Source organism: Papaver somniferum, unplaced genomic scaffold (genome assembly GCF_003573695.1).
Source record: "Papaver somniferum cultivar HN1 unplaced genomic scaffold, ASM357369v1 unplaced-scaffold_128, whole genome shotgun sequence".
Lineage (NCBI taxonomy): Eukaryota > Viridiplantae > Streptophyta > Magnoliopsida > Ranunculales > Papaveraceae > Papaver > Papaver somniferum.
This window is the reverse complement of record NW_020621936.1, coordinates 13702973-13712239: the sequence shown is the minus strand read 5'-3', so window position 1 is coordinate 13712239 and position 9267 is coordinate 13702973.

Sequence of the window (9267 nt, the reverse complement as noted above, 5' to 3'; positions counted from 1 at the left end):
GGACGAATAATCAAGTAAAAAGTGTGAGAAGTCGTATTGATAGATTCTTAATCTCCATTCCTTGGGATTTAAAATATCCTAATGTAATTCAACAATCTCTCCCAAGACCAGTCTCTGATCATAGCCCTATAGCTCTTATTTGTGATGGTTTGAAGCGTGGTCCTTTTCCGTTTCGCTGTGAGTATTATTGGTTCTCTCGTCCAGATTTTTTATCTTTAATTAAAAGTTGGTGGGAGTTTTTTTCTGTTTCAGGTAATCCACGTTTTGTTTTCTATAAAAAGCTACAAATGTTGAAGCCAAAACTAAAGGATTAGAGCAAGCAAGAATATGGAGAATTAGAGAGAAAGCTGGAGGAATTTGAGGAGATTTTTTCCAATTTGTACATTGAAGAAGATCTTCATAATGGGCTTTCTGCTGATCAGTGGGATGAAAGAGTGGCTGCTAGACAAGATTGGTGCAGGCCTACTTTGGTGAGAGCTGAGAAGTGGAGAGCTAGAGCTAGAGTTGAAGATATGAAGAATAATGAAAAAAATACTAAATATTTTCACAGATTGGAAAATGACAACAGAAGAAAGAGCTACATTGGTTCTATTAAGGTAAACGAAATTCAAACTGACAAAGAGGATGAGATTAAGAATGGCATTGTTGATTTTATTTCAGAACATTTTCAAAGCTAATTCTCAAAGACATGTCAACATGGAAGAAATGCATTTCAATACAATTTCTGAGGAGGTTTGTGCTAATTTGGAGAAGGATTTTGATGAAGAGGAATGTTTAAAATCTATCAAATTGCTTGGTTAAAATAAAGCTCCTGGGCCTGATGGCTTTCCAATGAGATTTTATCTTTTATGTTGGGACATTATTAAGCATGACTTCATGTTGGTGGTGAAGGATTTACAGGTAAGAGGTTTTCTTGATTGGAGGCTTAAAAATACATTTATAACTCTCATTCCTAAGAAGGATACAATCGAAGAAATTAAGGAATTAAGACCAATCAGTCTAGTTCATGGTGCTTACAAAATCATTTCCAAAATGATGGCAGAAAGGTTAAAGGACACTTTTCCCTCTATAATTTCTCAACAACAGACTGCTTTTATCAAGAAAAGGCAGATTTTGGATGGGGTGTTAATAGCTAATGAGCTCATAGATTCAAGATTAAAATGTGGGAAACCAGGTCCTTTATGTAAAGTGGATTTTGAGAAGGCTTTTGATCATGTCAATTGGGATTTCTTAGATGAAATTCTTAAGCTTATCGGCTATGGAGTGAGATGGAGGAAATGGGTCAAATGTTGTGTGGAATTTGTGAAGTTTTCTGTGTTAATATGGAAGTGCAAATGGTTTGTTTACTAGTGGAAAAGGTATCATGCAAGGTGACCTTTTGTCACCTTTTCTATTTCTTCTCGTTGGTGAAGCTCTCACTTATATGATTAAGCAAGCTCAAGCTCAAGGTTTGTTATCAGGTTTTAAAGTGTGTGATGCTAGTATGCTTATTAGTCGTTTGCAATTTGCAGATGACACCTTGATCTTTCTAGATGTTGATATTGAGCAAGTGAAGAATCTCAGATTACTTGAAATTTCCTTTGAACTCTTAACTGGTCTTAAAATTAATTTCTCTAAGAGTCAAACTTATGGAATTGGTTATGATGGTGATTTATCTCAGTTCTGCGATATTTTGGGTTGTTATTCTGGTTGCTTGCCCACTACTTACTTAGGTCTTCCACTTGGTGATAAGTCCAGAGGAGTTGCAAAGTGGGATAGTATCATTGATAAGTTCATTGCTAAATTAGTTGGTTGGAAGAAGATTCTTCTTAAGAGAACAGGTAAAATAACTCTCATTCATAGTGTCCTTGCTAGCTTTCCTGTGTATTATATGAGCTTATTTGAAATGCCAACTACAGTTTGTAAGAAGCTTGAGAAGATAATGAGAGATTTCGTGTGGCATGACAACATTGGTAGAAGGAAGCTACATCATGTTAAATGGCCTGCTCTTTGCAAAAGAAACAAGTTTGGAGGTTTGGGAGTTAAAAATTTGAAAAAGATGAATCAAGCTCTTCTTTGTAAATGGTCTTGGAGATTTGCAAATGAAAAAGATGCTCTTTGGAGAAAACTTGTAGCTGATAAATATGGGGTGGGAGAGGTTAATTGGTTGGCTAAAATTCCAAAATGCACTTATGGAAATTCAGTATGGAGAGCTATTATGAATTGCAACAATTTCTTTCTTAAGCATGTCAAGTTCAAAGTGCATTCTGGCACAATTACAAGATTTTGGGAGGATAACTGGTTATATGATAGACCAATTAAAGATTGTTACCCTCATCTGTTTAATGTTTCAAGATCAAAAAATTTGAAAGTTGCAGAAGTTGGTTTTCAAGGTGAAAATTGTGTTATTTGGAATCTTAGAACTCCTACTAGATTGTTTGGAGAAGCTGCAGTGGAACATACTATCCTTCTTACAGATTTGAGATCTTTTAATTTCAATGATACTCCTTTCTTTGCTGATCAAAAATAGATAGGAATTTTATGTTTTAATTCTTTTGTATTTTCTAACTAATCGTAATAATATCGTTATTTTATAACGGTCCGCGAGTTATAACCCCAAAGGTGTCACTATCCATCCACAAAAAACCCATCAAAACCAAAGTAACACAAAAACCCCAACAAAACAAAAGTAACTCGCGGTTGATGAAACCAAAATTTGATTTCATCATAAAATTTGGTGAAACCCCAAAGAATTTGATGAAACCAAATTTTGGTTTCATCGTAAAATTTGATGAAACCAATTTTGAAATTTGGGATTTTTATATCAATTTTTAAAAATTTGGAGTTTTTGTATCAATTTTGTTTAAGTTGGAGGTTTAATGTATCCCAACATTTGAATGGGGTTTTTGTACCACAAATTTGGTCACCTTAGATTTTTATGACTGGTTTTGATTTTATAATAACATATAATGCGTTTCTGTCCTAGATAACGGTCACCGTGAGCCGCGGTCAGTTTCTCAAACTTCAACTCGACAACACAAAATCATCCCCATCGAAACCATGGGGACCAAACGACTGAAGTCAACTCCATTTTACATTATCCTGCTCCTAATTAAACTAGCTACAGTGTATGCGTCACGATGCGCCCTAACATGTTCACTATTCATGATGCGACCTAACATATTATTCAACATTCGTCGTATGCAGTCTTGTTTTAATAGCGAGTAGTGGTCCAATGTACACCGACCACATCTAAAGCCAAAAATGGTCATAATATGTTCCTATTTTTTCATCCGGAGAAGAATAGCTAACGACCGGAATAAAAAATCAAAAGTTCTCTCATCTCTCCAGTAAGTTGCCTCAACATGTTTCTAACCTATTTCGAGAAAAGACTCTCAAGCTACAATACTAAGAAAAATGTTATTTATAAATCTCCATGTATTTTAAAAAAAAAAAGGATACACAAAATTGTGCACCCGGCGTTCCATAAATTTCCAATAAAATGTAAAATATAGGATGATAATTTTCCCCACCCAAACCCATCCCCATATATACCTAATTCTATTCGATAGGTTTCCCCGCATAATCGGAGATGCGGTTGGGTATGGGTAAGTTAGTTATGTGGGGATGTGATTTAAGGTCCTCACCCAATACGCGCCCCGTACCTTTCATATATAAGGTTTTTAATTTTATTAAAAGGTATTCTTATAGATTTTGTTCAAATCCAATTATCTGAATAGAGTATTACATTAACTGGTTGGAAGCCTAACAAGCTAAGATCCAACAACGTACTACTACATTAATTGAACAGGTTGTCGTGTTAGTAGTATGGGGCGTGGCCGGTCGGCAAGGAGGGGCGTCTGCTAGAGCAAACCGACCGGCCAAGTTGCCCGGTCGTGCCTCCTTCCGCTACTTTCCAACTTAGTCGCGGATTCCTTCTTTTATTCTTTATTTGATTTTTGGTAGGATTCGACTCCCACTAGCTGCATGGTAGCTTGGTTTCCTAGCATGCCTAGGTTTGATATCGACCAATAGAGATCGAGAATATGTGTAGGCCCCGTTTTAGGGCAAAAACCTAATTTTGTAAACTGACATAAAACTATGTCAAAATTGATTTTTTGCGAGCTGCCACAAAATTAATCAATTATAGTGAATTTTGCGCGTTGGCACAAAATTACTAATTTTTGGCTACTTTTGCAAGTAGCACGTTTCTCGATGGAACGACTTGCAGTGCCTCTTATGCACATCTTAATCTGAACATTAAGAAAACTCATGCTTTCAGCTAAGAACTAACACAAATTTAATGTTAGTTATTTAAGAGTTCAGTCGGGAACACAACATAAGATAGACGCTCAACAAACCTTGCATTAATGAATAATGCAAGCAAGAGCTTCGACAAAATCTCCAGAATATTGGTGATTCTGCAATCGACATTATTCTAATTAAAATTTTGTACATTAATATACTGAATTGCTCGGTACATATTGTAAGCATAGTGGCGTAAGCGCTCGTCAGCTTTAAACAACTCTTACTTCTTTGCAGAAAAAGAGTACATAAATTTAGGGTTTTACGGTTTTAGCCCTGAACTAAAAACCACCATGAACATTAAGTCCCCTGCTTAGCACGTAACAGTGACATTGTTGCGGGGCAAGCACTAGATGGTGATAGATGAAAATAAAATACATGAGAAGAGTAAACGGACGTTACCAAGAGAGAGGACGGCCCGGCCTTTGAGCAGGACATGTTTAGTGAAGCGTCGAGGAAAGTAGCAATCACCCTCTTAGCATGCGCCGACTAGTTCTAGGTAGATAAGCAAATAGTCAGCTAATATCCCGCATCCAGAGCCTGTATACACGGCAGATAGGGAATCCTTTCCTTTCCCGGGTCTTGTAGACTTGCTGGATATAAAAGGAAACATTTGGGTCCTTCTTCTCACACCAATCATCATAAAGTTGTATTTTTCTGTTTTGCTCTACCGGCAGGTAAGTATTTCATCTTCCTTGGAGACTTTTTCTTCTTTGAAATTGGTGGAAACCCCAACTCAAATTATCACTATGTAATAGATGTTCACGATGGGTTTTGACTCTTTTTTTAGATCATTCGCCATGTCAGTTGCTAACATAAGCGTGATTCCATTCTTTCTGCAACATATGATGGGAACCCATAGAGAACATTATTCTTCTAACTCTCCAGAAAAGAATTTTGAAGTTGAAGAACCCAGGATGATCGTATTCGAAGAGGTGTTGGCTAAAATACATCGCCCGTTTCGTGAGGATGGACAGGCCATACATTGTATATCCCTCGCACATCTGAGCATCGTTCGAGAACGCGTTCAAGCTTTCTTAGCTTCGGTTAGCATGGAGGACAAGTGAAGGCATGATGAAGCGTCTCAGCCGACGAGCGCCAGCGCTGAAAGATTTGCGGCTCGTCAAAAGCGGCGAAGGGTTGAGCATAATCAGCTTCCGGGTGAGCATGAACATGATTACCCTATTCATAACGGCATCATAATTCTCGACTCTGACGCAGACTATCCCTATCGTGAGGAAAACCCTCAAGAGGCTGTTGAAACAATTTCTGAAAAGGATGTCGAAACAGCTTCCAAAAAGGATGTTGAAGCAGTTTCCGAAGAAGATGTTGAAGCGGCTTCTGAATAAGATATTGAAGCAATTTCTGAAAAGGACTCCGGTGGAGGTGGCGTTAATCCCGGTGTTAATGCTGATAATTAGATTTTTTCACTTTGTGATTTCTTTTGTAGATGAGCATCTTTTTTCGTAGTTTGTAGATGCTTCTTTGATATTTAGTAATTTTTCTTCATATGGTTGGAGCAAAGACTTCTTCGAATAACAATTCTTCAATTATGTCGCTTTCGTGATTCTTTTGTTTCCTGTTGGATGAATGAGTGAAACCCCCCACGATTAAAGAATCCCAATTTCTTGAAAGACCCCATGATATTTTGGAATTTTAGATGTAGCACTCTTCGGTAGGGTTACTGTAGAATCTCCTTACGAGCGCAATATTCATTCTCCGAATGTCACGGTTAGTACCTTGATTTTGCAATTTGAGCCCTTCACGATTTATTGAGACGATGCGGCAGATAGGAAGATGACACATAAGTGGCGATGGTCGACAAGGCTTGGGGATCCGTACTTTCTTCTCGTGAGAGAGGCATCATCTCCACAATGATGTTTAATACAGGTAACCCTAGTGACAGCAACTCAGGAAACAATAACAATGGTTGAGGATTCAGCCACGAACCTGGTATTCAACTTTCCATTTGATGTTCCCCTGGCAGACATTGGAGGATTCAATGCTACGGAAAAAAAGCATGATCGTCACAATTAAAAGGTGAAGAGCTGCATAAACCTGGTGAAGCGTTTAAGAGGGATCTTGTTTTCACTGGATGAGATGGGTAACATGATAAGACCAGTCAGGTGCAAAGAGTGCCATCTGACTATGCGTAAGAATTTTTGAATTTCATGCCCCTCGGTTTTGTTGGAAAAATTAACATATGAGTTGAAAGATGCAAATGATGGATGTGTTTTCGGGGAAGGATGCATAGATGATTTCCCTTGAGTGCTTTTATTCCCTGTTCAGGTTTCTTTTCATAGGTGTTTCGAAAGTAAGAGATGATTTGATTTTATGATTTTGGACGAGAAGGTAATTATTATGTGAGGATTTTGATATTTTTTAATGATGTATGAGTAACTGTTTGAAAGGGAAATAATGCTTTGATTAACTAATAAATTGAAATCCTAACTATGAATGCAAGAAGTGCAATCATTTTGGAGGAATTACAAATATTGCATGGAATAGGGAAACACTAGGAAAATGATGACATTCTAGGGATTGAAAGGTTTGAGCCACGTCGAATGTATTACTACTCCTTCTAGTTTATCGGTACTAATGAGTTTGCAGTAGCCTCCCAGAATAATCTCTCCAGCTAGGTATGGCGTACCCTTCCTCTTCTGGGAAGTTTGGTGAAGCAGGTTGGGCACCGGCAATAATTAATACCAAATATCCAACTTGAAAAGGATTTGGGTGTCACATAGCTACTTGATTATTAGATTCATTGTATTTGACTGAGACAACTTCTAAATACTTGATAAAATATTTGAAAGGACCAGCATCCCGTTCACATCTCCTAGTGACAGCTGGGTTGATACTCAGATCCAGTCCCCAGGTCTTGACGGAAGGAGGAGTGACCGGTTGCAAAAAAAGTTGTTCAATAAGACTTATTTGTGTTCGTAACCTGCGAAAAATGCTGCTACACTTTCTCCAGGTGATTGCGTCACATTTGCGAGTTGTTGGTACAGCAAAAAATAATATTCAGGGTTGGACGGCTTGCTGGAGACTCTCTCTGGTATAGTCATTGGTAAAGGACATACTCCGAGTTTCACTTTGTTGTCATGTATCCATGAGCGTCCCAGAACCATATCATAATTTGGGTATTCTTTAACAACATGAAACTTAGCGTGTGTTAGGGCATCTCCTACCTTCACTTCTACATCAATATACCAATAGGCATCTGTCGACCTTCCTTCTGAGTTTTTGATCACATTTGGGCAGTGATTAGCTTTTTGCTTCGAAATTCCTGCAGCTCTCAGAGTCTTGATGGTGACAATGTTGAAGTCAGAGGCCGCATCGATCAGTGTGTTATCAAACTCAATGCCTTTGAGGTGAGCAATGGTTAAGAGTCCCCAGTTACGTACACCAGTCGTGTCTTCCAGAAGAGGTTGGGGTTTAAGAGTAGCTTCTCCGACTGAAAAAAATCGTTTTTCTGACACGACATGACTGAGGGCTGCAAATATATCTTGACATTGGGCCTTAAAGAAATAGAGAATCTCACATACGTGTTCCATCATGGACTACGCAATTTTGTGGACGGAGTCCCCGGAAAGCATACAGCTTCTAATAGGAATAGGATCTTTGTGTACTCCCTCAGTGCCTAGTTGAAGTTCTCCTGCATTCACTTTCTCTTTGAAAATGCGCTTTAATTTGTTGCAGTCACTGGTTGGGTGATTGACGAACCTATGGTAACGACAATACTTGGGGTCTCCCATATTGTTTTTAGTTGGAGGGCGTCTGAGGGGAGGTAGTTCGATGGAACCATCTTGAATCCATGCTTCCATAAGTTCAATTACTTCTTCAATCGTATACGGGAAGTTCAAAGAAGCTTCTCTGTCTCATGTTGCCGAGCAAGAGTCTTAGTCACGGCTTTCCTAGGTTGAGCTGTCTGTTGCGCTGGGGCCGCACGTTTGGGTTGTTGTTCGGCATTTGAAGCTTTCCTCTTTCCTCCTTCACTCACCACGTTCACGGAGGGTTTAGTATTGTATTGTTTGTTGACGACACGCCTACTTCCTCGAGTTTCACGCGCATCTTCATTCCTAGCAGTCCTGGTTCTTTCCAGCAAGACGGGTGCTGTCGTAGCCGAGCGCTTGGAAGATTCATGAAGTTCAGAAAATGTCTGGAAACGCAGGTTTTCCAGCAAAGCGCAGTATACAGGTATCATACGTTGATGCACAATTCCACTAACTGTTGTTCAGTCACATTTGGATGTTCATTGTTTCGCTGAAATATCCTTCCCAAATCTGATAGAGTGATTTGTTCAGACACAAAGAAATATTTTCTATAGAAAGCATTAACCATCTCACACCAATTGGATATGCTGTTTGGCGCAATGTTTTTGTACCAGGTGTATGCTCTCCCAGTAAGTGATTTCGAGAACTCTTTCAGGCGGATGACATGGTTGTATTCATGCTCTTCTAATGATTCCAGAACACGAGAGATGTGTTCACGAGCGTTACCAGTACCATCATAAAGGGAAAATTAAGGAGAAGAATATCCTCTTGGAAGAGGAACTCTTTGCACATCAGGAGGATAAGGAGGTTGATGGCAAGGGTAATGCTCCATAACAAAAACTTACCGTTAAGGTTTTGGGGAGAAGATGTTTTTACAGCATGCTATTTGATCAACCGTGTCTATCTATGGTCAAAGACCCTAAATAATACATATCAGTTATGGTACGGTAAGAAGCCCAACATAAATTATCTCAGAGTGTTTGGAAGTAAGTGCTACATTATAAAAGATCGAGAACAGAAAGGAAAATTTGATTCCAAAAGCGATGAAGGTATTTTTCTTGGCTATGCATCTGAAAGTCGTGATTTTAGGGTATACAATCTCAGAATCCATGTTATGATGGAATCAGCAAATGTTATCATTGACGATCTGAGCAATTTCCATCATGATGACCCTCCTGCTGAATTTCCTCCAAGAGAGACAATTGAGAAA